This window comes from Myotis daubentonii, chromosome 4, assembly GCF_963259705.1.
Source record: "Myotis daubentonii chromosome 4, mMyoDau2.1, whole genome shotgun sequence".
Classification (NCBI taxonomy): Eukaryota; Metazoa; Chordata; class Mammalia; order Chiroptera; family Vespertilionidae; genus Myotis; species Myotis daubentonii.
In genome coordinates this window covers 111,761,729-111,784,087 of record NC_081843.1, presented here as the reverse complement: position 1 = coordinate 111,784,087, position 22,359 = coordinate 111,761,729, and positions in this window count along the sequence as shown.

Here is a 22,359-nt window from a genome sequence, read left to right as displayed (position 1 = left end):
TACCCAGAGCCAGAGTATAGGACAGGAAAATTAGGTTTGGTAAGCATTTATATGTACATTTTATATGCACTGCTATTTAAGGGAGTGAATATAATCCCTTAAAAAAGCAATAAATCCTTTTGTAAAGGGAATGATAGCCCACTAAGATCTAAATTGTAAATCTGTACACTCACATAGCTGGTGAAACATGACTTATCAATGTGTGCTCACTCAGAACATTTAGTCCTATGAACACCATTTAAAATGTTAAACTGTGCAAAAGATCAGAATAGGGAAATATGAAGGCCCATGTCACTGGTATTTACAAGAAATGTCTTACCTTTGGGAACACCCCAAAATTGTGTGTTCTTCACTGATGTCTTTCAAGCTTGTTCTCTGGAATTACCCCAACTCCAGCAGAGGGTGACAAAAATGCCCCAGCATTTTCTCATGATTGAGAAAGAGGAACTTTTTTTGGACCAAAAGTCAGAGTGCTTTTTTTTTAATAATGGAGGGATCACTAATGTTCTGAACATCTATTTCACAACTATAAAGTGAGGGAAGCAAGACCATAATTCTAGGGGGAAGGTGGTTTGGAAAGAGCCAGTTTCAGCAACATCAAAGAATGAGTGATTGGACACTGGCCCAGATCTCTGGAACTCTTGAGCTCTCCACAGGACCTATGGGAGTGTGTCTTCAATAACCCACAGGAAAACATCCTTCAAAACACATGGGGAAGCCAGAACCAATTTCCATAGATGCTGGAGTACTTCTTACCACTGCTTTTGGGCTCAAAACTAGACATTGCTAGATGAAATGTTATTCCACTCAGCCCTCTTACAACATTTTCAGCTTTGAAATTCCTCTAGGTCAAAAGGCCAAGGGAGCTAAATCATGAGACTCCTTTGTGCTGTCCAACATGGTAGGCAAATTTAAATTAATTAAAATGTCATAAAATTAGAAATTCAGTTTCTCTGTCCCACTAGTCACATTTCAAAAGCTCAAAAGTCACATGTAGTTCATGGCTACTGTATTGGACAAGGCAGACAGAGAACATTTCTAGCGTAGATGATGCTATTGGGCGCTGCTGTGAGTCTGATGTTATGGCCACATGACATCTGATCACATTTTGGAACTGAAGTCTCGTCATAAAAAATGTCCATGGGTTATGCTTATATGCATGCATCCAAGTCCTTTGGTTGATCTCTTACCCCCACTCCCCACCCTTCCCCTGCCTTCCCACTGAAGTTTGACAGTCAGTCTGTTCGATGTGTCTTTGTCTCTGGATCTATTTTTGTTCATCAGATTATGTTGTTCATTATATACCACAAATGAGTGAGATCATGTGATATTTATCTTTCTCAGGCTTATTTCGCTTAGCATAATGCTCTCCAGGTCCATCCATGCTGTTGCAAACAAATGGTAAGAGTTCTTTCTTTCTTTTTTTTTTACAATAGCGTAGTATTCCATTGTGTAGATGTACCACAGATTTTTCTTTTTTTCTTTATTGATTAAGGTATTACATATGTGTCCTTATAGCGCCGCTCATGCCCTCACCCCCTTGGTGTCTGTGTCCATTGGTTAGGCTTATATGCATGCATACAAGTCCTTTGGTTGATCTCTCCCCTTACCCCCACCCTCCCCTGCCTTCCCTCTGAGGTTTGATGGTCTGATTGATGCTTCTCTGTCTCTGGATCTGTTTTTGTTCTTCAATTGATATTGTTCATTATATTCCACAAATGAGTGAGGTCATGTGATATTTATCTTTCTCTGACTGGCTTATTTCACTTAGCATAATGCTCTCCAGTTCCACCCATGCTGTTGCAAATGGTAAGAAATTTCTTCTTTTTTACAGCAGCATAGTGTTCCACTGTGTAGATGTACCACCATTTTTTAATCCACTCATCTGCTGATGGGCACTTAGGCTGTTTCCAAATCTTAGCTATTGTAAATTGTGCCACTATGAACATAAGGGTCCATATATCCTTTCTGATTGGTGTTTCTAGTTTCTTGGGATATAGTCCTAGAAGTGTACCACAGCTTTTTAATCCACTCATCTGCTGATGGGCACTTAGGTTGTTTCTAAATCTTAGACACAGACACTAGGGAAGCGAGGGGATGTGCTGGTTGGGGGGGTGGGGGGGAGTGGGTTGGAGTGGCATGGGGGAAAAAGGAAACATATGTAATGCTATATGTGATACTTTAAACAATAAAATAAAACTTAAAAAGAAGTGTGGATCTTGGGTGGGATTGTCATTTTTAATACAAGCATTTTTGAAGACTGGTCCCATTGGACTCATTAGGCTTGGATTAATAAAACCATAAGGGCAATTAACCTGAGGAATAAGCTATCAAAAACCCAAATAAGATGACCTGTGCTCATAAAGTAGATGCAGAATGAGTAAGTAAGTTCTAGGGCAAAAGTTGTGAAAAGTACTTAGCATATAATTAAGATTAAAAAAAAACAACCTAAAATTTAAATAATGAAACCTCTGTGAGATAATTTCCCATTGATGGGCATTGTCTTGAATTAGAGACTGTTGACAGGCATAAACAGGGCTTTTTTCTTCTTTGGTCACAGTGTGTGCTGGTGTTGGATACAGAGTCCGTAATTCATGCTGGACACATCTTTTTCTATCTTAGACGCTGACTGGCCAGCTCAGATTCGTGGCCTTTTCTCCTTTCTCCATCACTGACTATTTCATTTGGCAAGAAGACAATTGTGAATAAGGAAGTGTTGTCGGGTACAAATTGTATAACTTATGGTCACCGGCTTTTCTAATTAACAGAAACAGAAGCATGGGAATAGTTGTATTTTTTTTTTCTTTTCTTATTAGTGACACAGCCATCTATTTTCATTAGAGAATTATTTCACAAAATCCCAAGGACGTTTAGCATTTAGCATTTATATACACCCAATTTTCTTTTCAGTAAGCAGCATAGGATCATAGAAAAAGTCCTCTGGCAGACTCCTCAAGGTAACTGACCTCTGGTTAAGAGCTGCTTTGACTGTAAAGGTAGTAAATTTGACTTGGTTGGCTATATGACTTTCAGCTAAAACAGAGCTCAGAGGATTAAAAATCAGAGGCCCAGGGCTGTGCTTCTCCTCTGGGGAAATACTAAGTCAGTGTGGACCTGGTGTTACCAGTATGTTGGGAAATACTGCAAGATTTAGGAGCAGATTTTCAGTACCAGAACTTTTCCCGAGAGTCAGTTAATTTAGCTGCAATGAGGATTTACCAGGGAAACAGACAGTAAATGAGTCACGCTCAGTGTTGACTGTTTAGATAAGGAGAAACCTGGCCTTGAAAAATATTGCAGAGAGTTTGTTTAGGTGCTAATAATCTGTGGAGAACGAGGTACAGAAGCTTTGGTTCTTTGCATAATTAAAGCAGTAAGTCTACCAGACCTGAGGCCCTGAACCTAACTGTCCCCATACCACACCAAAGTCAATTCAAACACATGGGGGCAGACATTTGCAATAGCTAACCATGAGGTTTGACCATGATTGGTTGATTATTTTTAGTTTGTGACGCGTTTTTCTCACGTAGCAGGCAAAGTACCGAAAATTAGGTACAGTGGTATAGCGGCAGATTCAGAAATTACCGAAAAATCGGTACAGCGGTCTGGTAGGGTTAAGAGGAGCTTCGTGAGGTGATTTTGTCTTAGCAGATGATATATTTAAAGTGACTTCTGCTGTCTTTTATTTTTTTCTCTCAATCCCAGTTGAACATCTTGATAAGCTTTGTATCAACAAAATCAGTGAATCACAGTTGTATATATATTTGTGTGTCTGTGTGTGATTCAATCCTTAAAGGAAAGCCTTGTAGGGCTAACGAGACTGAATTATTTTCTTTGTATAAGCATATATGTTTAGTATAAAATCTTATATTTGGTTTGAATTGATTAAAAAATTCCCGACTTACACTTTTAAAGGACATAGAAATGACTTTGCAGTATATACATTTAGGAAAACAAACGATAAAACATCAACCTGAAATCATTTAAGACCAGGAGAGTCTATTAGCGTATCTATTGCTGTATAATAAGTTTTCCAAAAACCTACGTGCTGAAAACAATACGTACTTATCTTATATTTCTGTGAGTCAGGCATTAGGAAGACGCTCAGTTGCTTGGTTCTGGTTCAAGGTGTCTCATGAGATTGTGACTGAGATATTGGCCAAGACTGCAGTCACCCAAGGCTACACTGAGCAGGAGGATCTGCGTCCGGGCTCATTCCTGTGGCTGCTGGCTGGACTCTTCAATTCCTGCCTGACCATTGGCCTCAGTTGATCTCCGTACGTGGGGCCTCTCTTAAGGAAGTTTGCTAGCTGCTCTCAGAGTGAGTGATCCAAGAGAAACAGCATGAGGCAGAAGTCACAAGGCCTTTTTATGACCCATCTCAGAAGTAACATACTATCACGTTTGTCTCGTAGACCAACCCAAGTAAAACACGGAAGGGAAATACACAAGCGCCTGAACCCGGGATGCGGGGCCATGTTCGAGGCTGGCCACAGCAGAGGGAGTCATCTAGAGAAGTGGCGAACTTGATTTTAATAGTTGTGGGGGGTCCAAAATATCTGGCTGTTTGGACGGTTAAATTTTCATTTTTATATTCCCAGGGAACAGATTCATGGATTGGAAATTCTTTTGTACCTAAACTAATAGATTTGGAAATGTTATCATTCTGTTCACCTAAATCATAGGAAGGATGTTATAAGAAATAGTTATGCCAGTATATATCAGTATTACATAGAAGAGAGATATTTTACAATTTTCCTTTTAAAATCTATGTGCAAAGACAGTTGAGGGACCTCTCATGACTTGGCATGTGCTGGCTGTCAGCAAACCCTAATTAGAAGCTTGGGTATTTGCTTCCATTTGAATGACTTTTTCTTCACACGTCCTTTGAGGATTGAATACGTGAGTACTTCCGTAGCATCATGGGGTTAAGAAGGTTGACTTACTATGTAGCCCTTAGATTTCTTCCTAAAAATTCATACAATACAGGATGGCAGTGAACTGCACAAAGACAAGAAGACGTGGTCTGGCTCCAAGTGAAGTTATGTCATTTGATTTATAAGTGTCCAGAGCCATTCATACAATTTTTAATCCTGGAAAATTAAGTGAATATAAATTCCAACCAATCAATTGTATGTAAGAAAACCCCCCAAATACAAATGTAGGCATCAAAGGCTGATCCAGGCCATTAGTTTACCCTGTATTTTCACCTATCACTTGTTCATGGGATGATACTTCCTGATCTTCTACCTTATTCCACATTGTCAGGGTGCATCCAGCAAGGGGCCCTGAGACACACATCTTCTCATCTTCAGCGTCTCTTTCTGTCTCAGCACAACAGAGTTTTTGGGACAGAGTTTCAATGTTATCTGTGGGTCATTACAGGATGTCACACCAGCTCTGGGTACTACCCTAGCCGTCAGAGCCCCCTCCTGGTCCCCACGCTCCGGTCATCTTTGCTGAGGGTCTGCAGGATCCCTCTACTATAGCCCTCATAGACTTTCTGTGGAACTACCATTCCCATGGCAGTGGCAGCTGCTGAATGGGAAACTTTCTTGGGGTACACGTTCGATATCCCAAATCTAACGCCTCTCTCAGTGTGGGGGACGAAAAGGTGTTTCTACATTTAGTTGACCAAGTGGGGAACTGAGGCAAAAGCACTTGGGAGATCCAACCTATCCCTTGTCCTGTGGAACCACCAGGACAGTGAGCCAAAGCGCTGAATTACCCCCCAATCATTACTTTGCCCCCAAAGCAGTGATTTCACTTTCTTATTTACTACAGGATCAGCTTCAAGTTGAAACTTACATAAACACAACTCAAAACAGTGAGTACTTGGAAAACTTGCTAGGTCAAGAGCGGCATCAGCACCTAACAGGAACTGAGAATCTGCCCAAGTCTCTCTAGGCCATTCTTGGAAAGCCCCAGGCTGGTGCCGGTCAGAACACTTTAAAGTCAAAATCTTTTTTTTTTTATGAGAGTTTTTTTTATTTTTATTTTTATTTATTTTTTAAATATATTTTATTGATTTTTTACAGAGAGGAAGGGAGAGAGATAGAGAGTTAGAAACATCAATGAGAGAAGAACATCGATCAGCTGCCTCCTGCACATCTCCCACTGGGGATATGCCCGCAACCCAGGTACATGCCCTTGACTGGAATCGAACCTGGGACCTTTCAGTCCGCAGGCTGACGCTCTATCCACTGAGCCAAACCGGTTTCGGCAATGAGAGTTTTTTTTAATTAAAATTTTTTTTTATTCAGAGAGGAAGAGAGAGAGAGAGAGAGAAACATCATGATGAGAGAGAATCATTCGTCAGCTGCCTCCTGCACACCCCCCACTGGGGATCAAACCCGCAACCTGAGAATGTGCCCTGACTGGGAATTGACCCGTGACCTCCTGGTTCATAGGTCAATGCACAACCACTGACCCATGATGGTCAGGCTACCTTCAGAATTTTAAACACCAAACCGTGAGGGGGGCACTTTTGAATTTTTCAGTAGCACTAATGTATCGGAAATAACTGGGGACAGGAAAATGGTCGATCGGATGACTATAAGAAGAGGAGGCCTGTAAGACTGAAGAAAGGATGTAGAAGTCATTGGGGACATTTAGGTTCTATTTGTTATTTGGGATTTGGATGAGTTCTATACATCCTCCACCTGCTGTGATGAATAAAACAAAATCTGCTTTTAGTTTTGGGTTTTTTTGTTTTGTTTTGTTTTGTTTTGTTTTTTGCTGACTTCCAACTGCAGGGAAAAACCTGACCTTATATTCCTCAGAATTGCACGGAGAGAGCAGCTTGCAAGATGTTAGCCTGGAGGACCTCAGCTGCTTCTGAAAGCAACACGAACTTGAAGGAAAGACTCACCGTGCTTTGCAAGTCTTCCTTATAAAAGCTTTCTGCAATGACAAGGTGGCACTGTGGAATGATTTTTTAATTTGTTTTTCTAAGGAACTGCCAATATTTAATTAGGCTTCAGCTAACAGACTTCAAGTTAATTTAAGACAAATGGCTTTGCTGTGGCTAATTGCTAGGATATGCTCATCTGGGAACATCCTACCACAATGAGTGTCTGTCCTTTGTAATTCTGCTGCGGGTGGCTGAGTGACCCAGACAGGGCCGTCTGTGTCTGATTGGAAACGCCCAAATTGCTTGTTTGGGGTGACTACGCTCCCTATCACACTGCCTGAGTTTCGCTTTTCAGAGTTCACACTAAATTGGTATGGATTGAAAACCTGGATTTTATTATCAAAAGGGATCAATAGTAATAGCTTTTATGTGTTAACAGCACACTTACATCTATATGTCAGAATGCCTTAGAAAACATATCACCTCACAGCTGAAATGAACCTCAGAGAATGTTCCAATGCCCACAGTTGATCTGAACAAATAAAGTGTGTGTGTGTGTGTGTGTGTGTGTGTGTGTGTGTGTGTGTGAGAGAGAGAGAGAGAGAGAGAGAGAGAGAGAGAGAGACAATGACTTGCCCAAGGCCATGTAGACTTTGAACTTGGGCTAAAACCCAGGTCTTTTCATTCTTAGTCTTCTGCTTGGTTCTCCTTTCTGCCCTCTCCCCACGCAATAACTTGTATTAAATGTATCCGTTAACTCCAACTCCTTAGGACAGGACTTCAGAATGGATTCAAGCCAGCGGGTGGGAATGAACATCCTGAAAGGCTGGCCTGACCAGCCTCCCCACCCCTCACAGCAAGTGCTGTGGGTGGCCTGTCTCCTGCCACTTCGGCAGTGCCTGTGAGAGCAGGGCCTGCAGCCTGGCGACAGGGCCAGGCTTGCCACTGTCCGCAGGAAGGTGGGCTGCAGACGGAGGGCAAGGCCTGGCATGGGGAGTGGGGGGTGGGAAGCGAAAGACCTGGTGGCATAATTCAATGAAATTATGCCTGCCCTTGGCCTGATAATTGTGCTTCTAACTGACTTGATCTTCTCCAAGTTTCCCTCTCCATCTCCTCAAGGATGGACTCTTGGACTTATTTTCAGTCATTTCCTGTCACCAATGGCCTTTCTGTCATTGGCCTTCTGTTCCCCACTTCCCTCTGTCCAGTCCCTCATGCTCACTTACCTTTGCTTCTCGTTGTATCTCTTTAATTTCTCACTTCCTTCTTGGTGTTTCAATGTCTTCTCCACGGGTGGCTTTAACCGACTAGTTTTCTGCTCTTCATAGATTGAAAAAAAACAAGTAGAAATATGTCAATACTTGCCGGGGTCCAACCCCAGCAGGTCCAGGGGTCCCCAAAGGCGTGGATGGAGTCGGCGAAGAAGGAATGACACAGAGACAGCATTCAGTTGATCAGCAGCCTAGCCAGGATCTCCAGCCAAGTTCTGGTCTGGATCTCCAGAGAGGTTCTGCTTCGGATCTCCAGCCAGGTTCTGTGGCCATGTTCCCTCGCTAGGTTCTCCAGCCAGGTTCTGTCCAGGTTCTCCAGCCAGGTTCAGTCACCAGGTTCTAGTCAGGTTCTCTTGCCATGTTCTATAGTCAGGTTCAGTCCAGGATCTTTTGCCATGTTCTCTCCAGTGAAGTTCTTCTGTCTCCAGGCTCCGTGTAGGTTCTGTCTTCTGAATTCTCTTCTAAGCTCTGTCTCTTTCTGTCTTGTTACATCTGTATTTATACCAGTTGATTCAATCCCATCAATCTCTATTCCAAAGGTTAGGGCATTTCTTATCTCCATTCCAGGGAGTAAAGATTATGTAGCTTAAGCATGATTGTTCGTAGTTAAAGTGATTAATTACCCGCCTGGCACTTAGTTAAGGGGTTTTATTCCCTCCCTAACTTCAGGGGAAAATCCCTACCTGGGGAAACAACCTTTCTCAGAGGTGACCTTGGTTAAAACACATAGTGCCAAGAAGGTGAGCAAACATATTAAGAAAAGTATGCCACATATGCCAGGTGCCTTGAAACAGCAAGCATGGACCGGCTCCCGGCAAATACTTGAGAAGAATGTCGGATATATAGCAAGCACGCTGTAAAGCAGTGGTTCTCAACCTTCTGGCCCTTTAAATACAGTTCCTCACGTTGTGACCCAACCATAACATTATTTTCATTGTTACTTCATAACTGTAATGTTGCTGCTGTTATGAATCATAATGTAAATATCTGATATGCAGGATGGTCTTAGGAGACCCCTGTGAAAGGGTCGTTCGACCGCCTAAGGGGTCGCGACCCACAGGTTGAGAACCGCTGCTCTAAAGGGTGGCTACTTTTCCGAATCATTGTTCCATTTGTTTTAGGATCTGTGTCTTCTTCTGCCAAAGGTTCTATTTTCATACTGTGCTCATTTAAAAAACTTACTATCTCCTGTCACTCAGGTCTCCACTCTGCCTCGAATGCTCCCTCTGTGTGTACCCTCTCTTGCAGACCTGACAAAATTGAGGACAAGATGCTTTTCCAATGGGTCTTTCACCTCCTTGTTAGGTGAACCTTAAGATATTATTTCAGAAATTCACATTACACATCCCCCCAAAATTGTATTTTTTAAATATATATTTTTATTGATTTCAGAGAGAAAGGGAAAGGGAAAGGGAAAGGGAGAGAAAGATCAATGATGAGAAAGAATCATTGATCAGCTGCCTCCTGCACACTCCCTACTGGTGATCGAGCCCACAACCTGGGCATGTGCCCTGACTGGGAATCGAACCGTGACCCCTGGTTCATAGGTTGATACTCAACCACCGAGCCACACTGGCTGGGCCAAAAGCTGTATTTTATAATAGTTGTGTTGTAGAAACTATGTACTTTGTTCAATACTCTTACTACTATAAACATCAATTTAAGCCATCTTTTCAAATTATTAGAGTTTATAGAATATTTTTTGCTAAATTTCTTAAAAATGGAAATATTAAAAAACTCCAAAAATATAAACCTGGAAAAAAACACAAAAAACAATCAGCACAAAACTGATAAAAAGGGAATAATAAAAATGAATAAAACAATTTTAGTTTAAAAATTTATATAAAAAGTAATTATAAAGGGTCACTTCAGATATTTGGTATAATAGAAAGATAGGCTGATTGTCAAATATTCTAACAACTGGTGAGGTAACAAACATTTTAAAAATCTTCATGAAAGTTAAGTCTGTCTTTAAAAAACAAATAAAACTGGCATTAAAAGAAGACTTATGATTTGGAGATATGTGAGAAAAACAGGATACAAGCAGCTAATGTACATGCTGAATATGTTTAACTGAGCAATATGTTATCGTTAACTAATTTTTTTCTCATTAGTTTGCCAGCCTGGATGCCCCTGTAAATGGGCTAGATGTGCCAGGCAGGTTGCCTGAAGCTGAATAAAGACAGGACTTTATGTGCACTGTATGCCACAAAGAGTTTCAGTTGAGGAGTAGAATAGAAATAGCATGATTTACAATTTCACAACATTTATTTTCAAAAGCCACGCAATTTCCTTTTCCAAACTGCAAAGCAAAACAAAACAGAATGGCACTACTATTGCTAAAACATTTGTGCCACCTGTCTTTAACTCTCTCTAGCTACCAATGGTTTAGATTCCTAATTCGTGTCCAGTAAAAGCACAAATGCCTTATAATTAGTAGGAATGGGAAGTTAATTATGTCTGGATGATTTTTTTTTTTAAAGCATGAAGCAAATGAAGAAACACATCAGTCCGTGTGCCATTACAAGCTTGACCCTGGCCCAGGCTCCTGGAGAGGAGATTTTAATATGGCTGAAGCTTCGGTCTTTTTCTGGCAACAAGACTCAAAGGCTGCATCTGTGAAGTACTCTGTGGTCACAATGATACCAGTTAGTGATTACTACTCTCCTGATTGATTTACATAAAGTAAACACCCTGCTAGCAACAGGGCAAAGAGGAACACTGCAGCCAAATCTTCTACTTCAACTGTGGGCAAGTCGAACATCTAATTATTTCCATGTCCTGGATGCAGGAACTTAACAAAGTTTCTGATGTGGTTGAGGCTTAGGTATTTCAAAGTGAAGTTTCTTGTGGAATCTATTTCAGTTTCCTTTCCTTTTTATTGAAGTGACTGGGGGCAGAGGACACTGGTTAACAAAATTATACAGGTTTCAGGTGCACAATTCCATAACACATCATTTGTACAATGTCTGTGTGTTCACCACCTCAAGTCAGGTCTCCTTCCGCACCATTTATCCCCCCTTTACCCTCCTCCCCCTCCTTCCAGCTGCCCTCCACCTGATCTGCCAATCACCACACTGTTTTCAGAAGACATTTTCTTTATAAATTGTAATAGATTTTATTTCAAAACATTTGTTAGTCTAGACTCTAGCCCTTTCTTCCTCACTGGAGATTATAGCCTTTGGGAAGGCTCTAATTAATCTAGGTGGAAGTCTACCTGTGTGGACTTGAACCAGACTGCCCGGTTGAATTTGGGCTCCACCTTTCTTTATGACTTGTATAGGTTAGCTCAATCTCCATGTCTCACTTTCCTCATCGATGGGCGGCCTAACACCAGGCAAGCATTAAGAAAGATGCTATTGCAAAGCAATGACACGATACCCGGCATGCAGTGAGTGCTCCCTAGATGTCACTTGAGATGGTGATGATGGAGGGCCTTCAGCAACCTCTCAGGGGAGCCCATGCCTCATTTACGAAGGCACTCAGCATGCAGGTTTGTAATCGCTCACCTATTGTTTCCCTTCGCAGGCTATAGACTCTGTGAGGGTAGGACTCATGTATGTATTCATTATTTCTTTTTTGTTGTTGTTGTTGATTCTCACCCGAGGATATTTTTCTATTGATTTTTAGGGAAAGTAGAAGAGAGAGGGAAAGACAGAGAGAAGCATTGATTGGTTGCCTCCTGCAGGAGCTCTGACCAAGGCCTGGGTTGGGTAGGAGCCTGCAACCAAGGTATGTGCCCTTGATTGGAATGGAGCCTGGGACCCTTTGGTACACAGGCCAATGCTCTACCAACTGAGCCAAACCTGCTAGGGCTGTATTATTTCTTGACTCATCACCAATGGATCTCAGCACCTACGATATTGCTTGGCATGTAGTAGGTACTAATGAATAATTGATACATGGTAGTTTAGGGGAGAGGATTTACTCATTGTAGGGCTCTGGGAAAGTCACCCCCTCTCTTTGAGACACATGTGCCTTGGTTTTATAATGGAAATAAGAGAGTTGAGAGAAGTAGTGTGAAAGTGCTTTGTAAAGTTTATGTGTGTGTGCTGTTGCTGTTTTTACAAAGAGAGGGGATGGTGGATAAGGAGACGTTTGGCAAAGTGAAAATAGATGGCAATGATTCACTTCTACAAAGGTGATGTAATCTCCACATAGTAACCAGTATCTGCTTAGTCCAAAAGCTTAGTCCTGCTATGGTCCAGTACATCGTCAAAAGACTTGCAAACCTAAAAAATAAAAGGGGGGGGGGCTTTTGAACCTTAAAAATTTCTAGATATTTCCAAATTGGGGGATAAACACATTCAGATTACTCTCAAGACCAACTCAAGCCTGGCGGGTGTGGCTCAGTGGTTGAGCATTGACCTATGAACCAGGAGGTCATGGTTCGATTCCCGGTCAGGGCACATGCCCCGGTTGCAGGCTTGATCCCAAGTGTGGGGCATGCAGGAGGCAGTCAATGGATGATTCTCTCTCATCATTGATGTTTCTATCTCTCTCTCCTACTTTCTTCCTCTCTGAAATCAATAAAGATACACTCAAGAAATAAAAACAAAAGCCCAACTCAAGACCATCTATAGCATCCACCGATCAACATCTAAGACCCTGTGGCTTATACATAAGATACTTGGCCTTCTCAGATGACGGACACTTGTCAGGCTACCAGTGGTGTGTTCTCACGATGGGTCCATCTGGCAGATGCAGCTAGTCATTTTCCTCCCGGGAAGCTCTAGACCCCTGGCAGAATAGCCAGAATTTACAGGCCTGTTTTTCCCCACTCCAATTCCCTTCAGCAAGACACACTGGCACCCCAACTTCTAAGCTATCCTCCTTTCAAGGGAAACAGCAGTCACTGGTTATTATTAAGTCACTGACTACTGTAAAATACTGACGTCTTAAAGCCATGTTCTAAATTGAACACAACATTAAAAAGGGAAATCTTAATTAGATACAAAAGTTCCAGTTAAAAAAACAAGTGTTAGCTTTCCTGGACAAGATAATTACCTTAACACTGTCCTCCTAGCTGTTTAATTTCACAGAATGTATTCTTTACACTGTCTACAAGTACAGGTATAAATGGTGCATATTGTTAATAGTATTCAGTGGTCTCACAGGAAGCAGAAGCTAGTTGTCAAATAAAATAAGCATTTCATAAAAATTTAAAAAAATAATTGATTTGATTTAATACTTGCCAGTAACCCACTTAAATGTCCAATTGAAACAATAACATTACATTGACGCACTTACATGTTACACTTAGATACTAATTATAGCACACTGGAGGAAAATAATTAAAATGGTAAATATCTTGAAATGCTGCATAAGCTACAGCAATCTACTAAAATTCATTCTCTCTGTATGATGCTCTCTGTAAACTCCAACAGGAGCATTTGTTTCAAACAAGTGGAGAAAAATCTTTCACCTTCTGGTAAAAAATCTCTTAGAGACGAAATTTAAAATACAAACCCTAGTCTCCTCACTGGGTGAAGCGTATAATTTTCCTCCTTAGGTGTGTGGGTTTAAAGCAGCTGCCATGCCTATTTCATTATGGGCCCTTTGAGTCAAAATAGAAATGACGGATTTTCATTTTGATAGCAACCACACTGGGTGTTTATTTAGCAAGTGTAGGTAATTATTCCAGTTCTTATTTGAATTTTCTCCAGAATTGGTTGTATGTTGTTCATGAAAGGCTGTGATCTCAATACTCAGCACTCCTGGGCCTCTCTTTCCTCCCTACCACCCTCTAATCTCCCCTTTTTTATGAGGCTTTTCTCAGAATTTAAAAAGCGATTTCTCACCCATTGCTGCACAAACACTAATTCCATCTCTGGAGAAAGAGATGCATGAAAGTGTTGATGGAAAAACTTTTCTATATTTCAGGGCAGAGGTCCGACAGCCAAAATGTCCTGCTCATCAACTCAGGAGGTCACTTGCATGGTCACCATCTCTCATTCCTGTTCTGTAGTCCTTTCCTGTGAGACACGGAGGTCATTGCAACAATTCTCAAAGGAGGCCATTCATTTACTAAAGGTAAGCGGTCAAGGTGCCCACGCTCCATCTGTTGATGTGAACTGGCTTTCAGAGCAAGGAACGAGGCAGAACTTCAAGCTCCTGCTTTGAAAGCTGTGCAAATACATGGTAACTTTCTACTATGAGAGCATGTGACTATTCGGGAAGTGTTTTCATTTGCTGTGTCTTGCTTGAGCATTATAATAATAAGGTAGGTCGGAAAGACTTATTTCTATTCTAATTGATGAAAAAACAAAATCTTAGAGATGTTATGTACTTGGTTCAATCAAACAACTATAGGGCATTAGGACCTGGAACCCAGGGCTCAGAGCGTCTAGCACAAGGTTGTTCCAAGGAGAGCCTTGCCTCTGATACCTTGATGGGGTGGAAAAGAATCTAGAAGCGACAGAAGGAGGCTCACAAGAACCTATTTTAGGGTTGCTAGGTAAAATACAGGCCACCCAGTTAAATCTGAGTTTTATATAAAAAAACCCCCAATATTTTTAAAATTTTTATTTAACATTTTATTTTTCAATTACAGTTTACATTAATTATTTTGTATTAGTTTCAGGTGTATAGAATAGTGGTTAAATAATCATATATTTTACAGTGTTCTCCTCAATATTTTTATTACCCACTTGGACCTGTTCATAGTTATTACAATGTTATTGATTGTATTCCTTACGCTGGACTTTACAACCCTTTTACTATTTGATACCTATCAATTTGGACTTCTTAATTCCTTCAGCTTTTTCACTCAGTCCCCCAAGATCCCTCCACTCTGTCATCCATCAGTCTGTTCTCTGTATCAGTCTGTTTCAATTGTTTGTTTGATTATTTGTTCTTTAGATTCCACATATAAGTGAAATCACATGGTATTTGTCTTTCTCTGACTGGATTATTTCACTTAGCACAATACCGGTTAGGTCAGGGATCATTACATTAATTTTAATATTTAAATATAAAGGAACAGGGAACAATTGATTTGATTTGTTCTAAAATAAGCTATCTAAAAAATAAGAAGAAACAAGTAAGCCAAAAGAATGAAGTTAAGGTGTTTTTTTGTTTTTAATTTAAAAAATTGTTAACTCCATATAAATTTTAAAGGACAAAAATCAGCTCCATAAGCCTATGACATTCATACGCTGTGACCTTCATGGAGAAAAGCACCTGGGACTCCACTCATTTCATTCATTTATTTATTTGATCACAGGCTATCTTTGTACTTGTGTTTTCAAGAGGGCTAGGGGTGTACCAATAAGGTTTGACTTCAACGACTAAAAAGAGAAATAATGGTCATTTTTCTCATGATTCACATTGGCTTTCTTGCTGTTCCTGACAACCCCAGGCATGTTCCCACCTCAGAGTCTTCACGTTTGCACAACACACATCCTATTCCTGGAGATCACATGCTCACCTCTCACCTCCCTATCTTTGTGAGACATTCCTAGACTGAGCAATGAAAAAATTTCCATGCTTCCTCAAGTCATGCCACATTTTATTAATTTCTCAACCCCTCTCATACTTTTTTAATTCTATATACTCTTATCGCTTAACGTATCAGATTCCACTTCTTATTAAAAAAGTGTCCATTTCAGTTGCAAGGGCAACAATTTTTGTCTGGTTTGTTCACTTCAGTCCATAACTATCTGTCCAGAGAATGAATGAATAAACATGTATGGAAATATCAAACTTGGATATTAAGTTACAATGGAATAGGGTCAGGGCTTCAGGGATTGACAGCATTTCAAAGGAAGCGACTTGAAGAACGAGTATCTATATAAACATATATCTGTTTCTAGCTTTCCAAGAAAGCAACATTCTGCCCATCAAAAGGGCCTTAAATTCTGTCCCTTGGTCAGTATACAGTGAAGGCAGCCAGTCCAAGGATATCCACATTAAGCAGAGAGGGGCCAGACTACAGGGTCCCAGCAATGCGTGGGCATTTCTGTAGTTGCTCAAACATTAAGACCTTTCAACGATAAGTTAAAAAACAAAACAAAACAAAAAGAATGGAAAGAAGAAGCAGCCAAGATCCCATACCTGTTATCCAGACTGCCCAAGGCCAGAGTCATGAGATGCCCACAAGAAGGACTAATGTACGCAAGAACCACTTCCTTAGCTGCCCAGGTTATCAAGTGTTCCTTGGCGAGGAGGAAATAAAGACTGATACGACATTTTTTGAAGGTTTACATTTGTATGTATTTTAAAGTCTTGAGTAACATCTACTTTCTAGTTCTGTGATAATTAAGATAATTTAAGTAATGGATTTATCACAGTGGCTAGCACTTACTGTGGCTATTATATACAACCTTGTCAGGTGTATAATATGTCAAGAAGAATCACAGAAAATCTTGAAATGGCAAAAAAAAAAAAAAAAAAAAAGGAAGAAAGAAAGGAAGAAAGATTACTGGATGTTCTATCTAATGTACCAGGTTACCTGTGACATTCATTGTCCTTGAGCTATTTTACAACTTCATAAATGCTATTAATGCAAATCATTCTTGTCCATAGATATACAAATGATTTTTGGCCAGTGAAGGTGGAATTGATTAAGACCCCACTGACACTGACGGGTTGTGCATCTGTTAAGGCATTCACCTCAGCATTTCCAGTTGCCAGTGTATGTGTCTGCTCTTTGGGTAATCCTTTAAGAAGGTTGCAACTGATGATCCTTATTAATTAATAGTTTAAACAAAATCTTTGACATGTTTATTTCCTATCTCATGAGGATTATGATTTTATCTTCTCAATATCTTTAACAAAGATATAATTCCTATTATAAACCATGGTTTCAGTCAGAGGCAGCAAGGCATTCTATTATTTTATCAATGTTTCTTTTAATAAATATCCAGAGGGTGTTAATTTATGTGAATACAAATTACCCAATACTCAATTTAAAATAAACAATTAGAGAGAAAATGGTAGGAGAGAAAGTCGAGTAGATGTACTGACAGGGGAACGCCTAAGGAAGGAGGAGTTGGGAAAAGAAACCAAGATTGCGAAAGGCCTGCTGAGCCAGACGGAGGAGTTTGGATTTGGTTCTGAGACTCCAGACTCCATTTGAACAACAAGGGCACCACTGCAGAACTCTTATTAATTCTAGGACATTGCAGCTCTCTCTAGTGCGGCCTATTACATTCTTCTTTCTGAGCAAACCAGGCCCCATGGATTTGGTAACTTATTTGTAACTTAAAGTCTGTTGCAAGTTACCCCACAAGTGATAGCAAAGCTCTCAAGTACTTTGCTCCTCCTGATTTTATGCCAATAACTGATATCCTATTACTAATGGGGATGGGTCTGTGATGGGCAAAAATAAATAGTTGGATTGTGTGGACCAACCCCGCCCTCCCACCACCCCCCCGCCCCCAGGTTAAAATTCAGATGCTTAGTGTGGGCAAGTACAGACTGAACTAGCTCAGGACTAGTTTCTCAGCTGCCTTTTTTTGAAAGAGTTATACTTTTAGGGTTTTGATTAACCACTACTTCATACTATGTGAGGATTAAATAAGATAATTTAAGTGAAGAGCTTACCATAGTGGCTAGCCCTCTTAGCCCATTCCTTCATATCCTTCCTTACAGAAATTTGCCCGATGAGTCCTTTCTCCGTGTAAGTGCATCACATGTTGTACCTAAGGTACTGACACATGATTCATATAGAAATGGGAAGATTTTGAAACACTTGCTATTAATCAGTTTTATAAGGCTCTACCAGGGTCAGTGTACTCCGTGAAATTCCTCCAGCCCTCAATTCAGTGTATTCCCAGGTCATGATAGAGTCCACTCTGACTTTTAGGGCATGGATTCAAACACATGGCCTGCTTAAAACAATTTTTTTTTTTTTTATCTCAATGACCTTCTGTGATCAAGGCTTTGAAATGTCTACACTGCTCTTAAAATCATGGTTGTGAAATGTGATGCTGTGTTTTTTGGTTAAAATCACCGAGTGGATTGAAAACTGCAATGAAAGGCAGATGGCAAAGCCTCCAGGGCTTCTGGGATGGTAACCCTCTGCATGTGCTAGGCCTGGGCCATCGACCTATTAAGTAACTCCCGACTCGCAGTTAGTAAACCCAGACGCAGACACCACAGCTGTCAAGGGTTTTGCATACTTGGAGGGAGAACTCTGGAGACATTTCTGAGATCAACATCTGACTCTTCACAAGTTGGCCACCTAAACAATGTGCTCTGCAGGAACATGAAAAAGTAGCAGGGATGATCGACTAACAAGTAAAGACGGGAAGGTGCAGAGTCCCTGGAATCTTACTGAAGTAATGAGACTGAAAGAAAAAAAAAAGAGAATTCCAGAAAAAAAATAAATAAATAAGGAATGTGGGCCATGCCCATTCAAGTTTCCTCCTGTCTCTAGAGCACCTTTCCCAAGAGAGACAGCCCATCGGTGGGGGTGTAAGTAGACCAGGAGCTAGAAACATGGGTCACAGTGTCATTACTTAAACATTCATCTGCCTCTGAACTTGAACCCTGCATCTAATTCACCAGGTAAGCGACTTGAAAGGTAGTTCTATAGGTTCTCGTGTAAGATGACCTAAGAAAAACAGGAACACACATTTACTTAATATTTTCATCTCTCCTATACATCTCTCAATAATCCCATGAGATAAACACTTATTGTTTCCAATTTATGCCTGAGGTTACTGATGTTTGGGAGCCTAAGTAATTTGTTCAAGGTAGTCATAACGCTCAGGAAATAATAGAACTGAGATTCAAACCCAAGTAGCCCAAGTCCAGACCCCAGAGCTTGACCACCATTCTCTGATTCTACTAACCTTGGGGAAAAATTTAACCCTCACTTATAAAACTGAGTCTAAACATTAACAAAAATCATACTCACTGGGATAAATCACATGCATTAAGCACAAGAAAAAGAACACTGAAAGTGTCCCATAAATCTGTTTACTGGACAGTGTAAAACAAGGAAGACTCCAGACCTGTGTTTCAACAAAAATGACCCCAGTAAGTAAGGACTCAGAGTTCTCACTGGCAGTGTCTACATGCAGCAGTTTGACACTGCTGGCTAACTTATTGAACATATACTGGGACTAAGCCATTGTCCCAAGCATTCTACATGTGTTAACATATTAAGTATTCATAAAATTCCTATGAAATGGGCATATTATCCAAATTTTATGGATGAGGCGCTCCAGGCACACAGCTCATGCAGGAAGTCAGGAGTACCTCTTGGAATGGAGCCCGCAGTGTGGCTCTAGAGCAAGCATATCAAACCCGTGGCCTGCCTCATTCAGGGTGCGCGGCCCGCTGGTCGAGAGTTGGACATGCTTGCTCGAGGTGGTGGTTCTCAACCTGTGGGTCGAGACCCCTTTGGGGGTCGAACGACCCTTTCACAGGGGTCGCCTAAGATAATCGGGAAACACATATATAATTGCATAGTTTTTGTGATTAATCACTGTGCTTTAATTATGTTCAATTTGTAACAATGAAGATACATCCTGCATATCAGATATTTACATGACGATTCATAATAGTAGCAAAATTACAGTTATGAAGTAGCAACGAGAATAATTTTATGGTTGGGGGTCACCACAACATGAGGAACTGTATTAGGGGGTCGCGGCATTAGGAAGGTTGAGAACCACTGCTCTAGAGGCTATGTGCTAGACCACTATGTTATGTCCTCTTTTTTAAAATGTTTATTTAAAAAATATTTTTATTGTTGGAAGTATTACATATATCCCTTCCCCACTCATAAACCCCCTCAACCCGGCTCCCTGGCCCCCAGCCCTAGGCCTTCACTGCACTACTGTGTCCAAGGGTTATGCATATATGCTACAAATTCTTTGGTTAATCTCTATGTCCTCTTTTAACAATTTTGAGTGTTATCTACTTTCCCCTAAAGGTGCCATTAGTGGCAGTTTTCCACAGCCTTATGGTGTGCTCAATATTTACTTCTGTGCGTGGCTCTTTCCAGTATCTGCCAGGAAGTTTTTCATGTGCCATATGTTACTGGAAATAACATCCCTGTAAGGAGCAGAACTGTTCCCAGAGCCCCTGTTTCACAGACAAAGGAAACGCAAAGCCAGGAAGTCCTTTGCCTGAGCTGAAAAAAGGCGAAACCAAGTCAGCCTCTCCTTGCCCATGGTGATACACCACTTGAATGTGGCCAACAGCCAGACAGCACTTGTTCTGAGTTCACATATGTCTAATTTTTAGAACAATCCTAACCTAATTCAGGGGAACTTCATTGCTGAAAGCTGGAACAAGAAAACTGTATGTGAGGTTGGTTGCAGAGACCCATTACAAACAACAGAAATACACATATAGCCTTGGGTGTAAGCTAAGGGCACACTCTGTGAGTGACTTAAACAACTAAAGGAAGGGTGGGCCTATTTACTGGGCTAGTTGTTCTCTTCTAATTAGAGAAGCGTTTTCCAAATTTCAGTCATTCACCTTTGTGGTTTTTGCCTTGGCTAGTTAACATAATATACTTTTCTAGTTGGCTTACTGATTTTATTCAGCCTAAGCAAAACAAATGTGAAATTATAGGTTTGCTATGTGAATTATATATTTTGGGTATGTGTTAAGTAAATACAAAATTATAAAAATTCATTTTATAATTACATCTGTAAACCACCTAACACCATTATATGTAAAAACGAATATTTATTGGGCATTTACTAGTTGCCAGGTACCCTTTAAAACACTACTCATAGATAACCATGATCAGTAGGTACCTGTTTTTTCTCCATTTTACAGATGAGAAAATGGAGGCACAAAATGTTTTGGTAATCTGGACAAGAACAAAGAGCTGGCCGATGGCACAGTTGGAGTTATGAACTCAGGTGGTCTGGCTTTAGAGTCTGAGCTTTTAACAACCAGTGGCCTCCATGTTGGAAAATGTTGAATTGTGTGAAAAAAAAAAAGTGAAAAAAATAAAAAACCACTTCAGGAATTGCGTGGCATCCTTGGACAGTATTCTGATTCTAAAAGCCCAGGTTCCTACTTGAGAACTAATTGCAAGTAGAGTGATTGTGATGAAGTGTGCAGCGGAAAAGACATGCTATGGTGTAAAAGTCCAAACTGACTGATGCTTACAACTTACAGCAGGAAGGCCTGGAGAGTTGCTGCTTTAAGTCCATTACCCAAGAATATGCCACTAACCCAAGCTCAAGGCACAAGGAGAAGTTTGAAGTGGACCCAGGAAAGGAGATCATGACAGTAGAGAGACACAACAGACAAGCTCAAGGTTTGTTGCATCCTGTTCTGCTCTTAACATTTATTTGCCCAGGTGTTAAGAAACAAAGCTTCCTTTCTTCTTGATAAGCATGATTCTCATTTGAATTGTAGACACAGAAACTGCAACAGATACATGAGGGGGATTCCCAAAAATGTCACCTCTGAAATGAGCAGTCTCCTTCTATCCATTAATATCTTCACAGAGTAATCTCTCTAGTCACCATTTACATGTATATACATTATCTATATGTTTACATGTGTATCATGTAACTTTCAAGGACTGAAAAGCGCATGACTTCAGTTAATTTAATTTATTCATTACAATAACCTCCTATTTATTGTTATTATCTCCTCACCTGATATTGTACAGATAAGTTCTTTCTGAAATTCATTCACAAAATCATTTCCTAAATGAGAAAATAGGCTGAGAGGTTTAGTAACTTGCCCTCAGCTTGCAAATGGTAGAATTGCCATTTGAACCTAGGTTTGTGGGCCTGATTAAGGACAACCACAAGTCCTAGCCTGTTTGGCTCAGTGGATAGAACGCCGGCCTTCGAAGGGTCCCAGGTTCGATTCTGCTCAAGGGCACATGTCGTGGTTGCAGGCTCCTCCCTGGCCCATGCCCTGGTCAGCCCATGTAGGAGGCAACCAATCAATATGCTTCTCTCACACTGATGTTTCTTTCTGTCCTTCCCACTCTCTTCCACTCTCTCTAAAAGATCAATGGAAAAATATCCTCAGGTGAGGATTAACACACACACACACACACACACACACACACACACACACACACACACACATACACGACAACCACAAACTCTTTTCTTCCCCTTCCATTGATAAGAAGAGTCTAATTTCCCTTCCTGGAATTTAGGCTGGCCTTAGTGACTTAGAATGCAGTGGAAGTTATGTTCTGGAATTTCTGAGGGGCTTGGTCATAATGTTGCTTTGCAGCTTCTGCTTGGACCTCTGGGAAACCTTGCTCTCAGGAAATTTCCTCTCAGGACACTC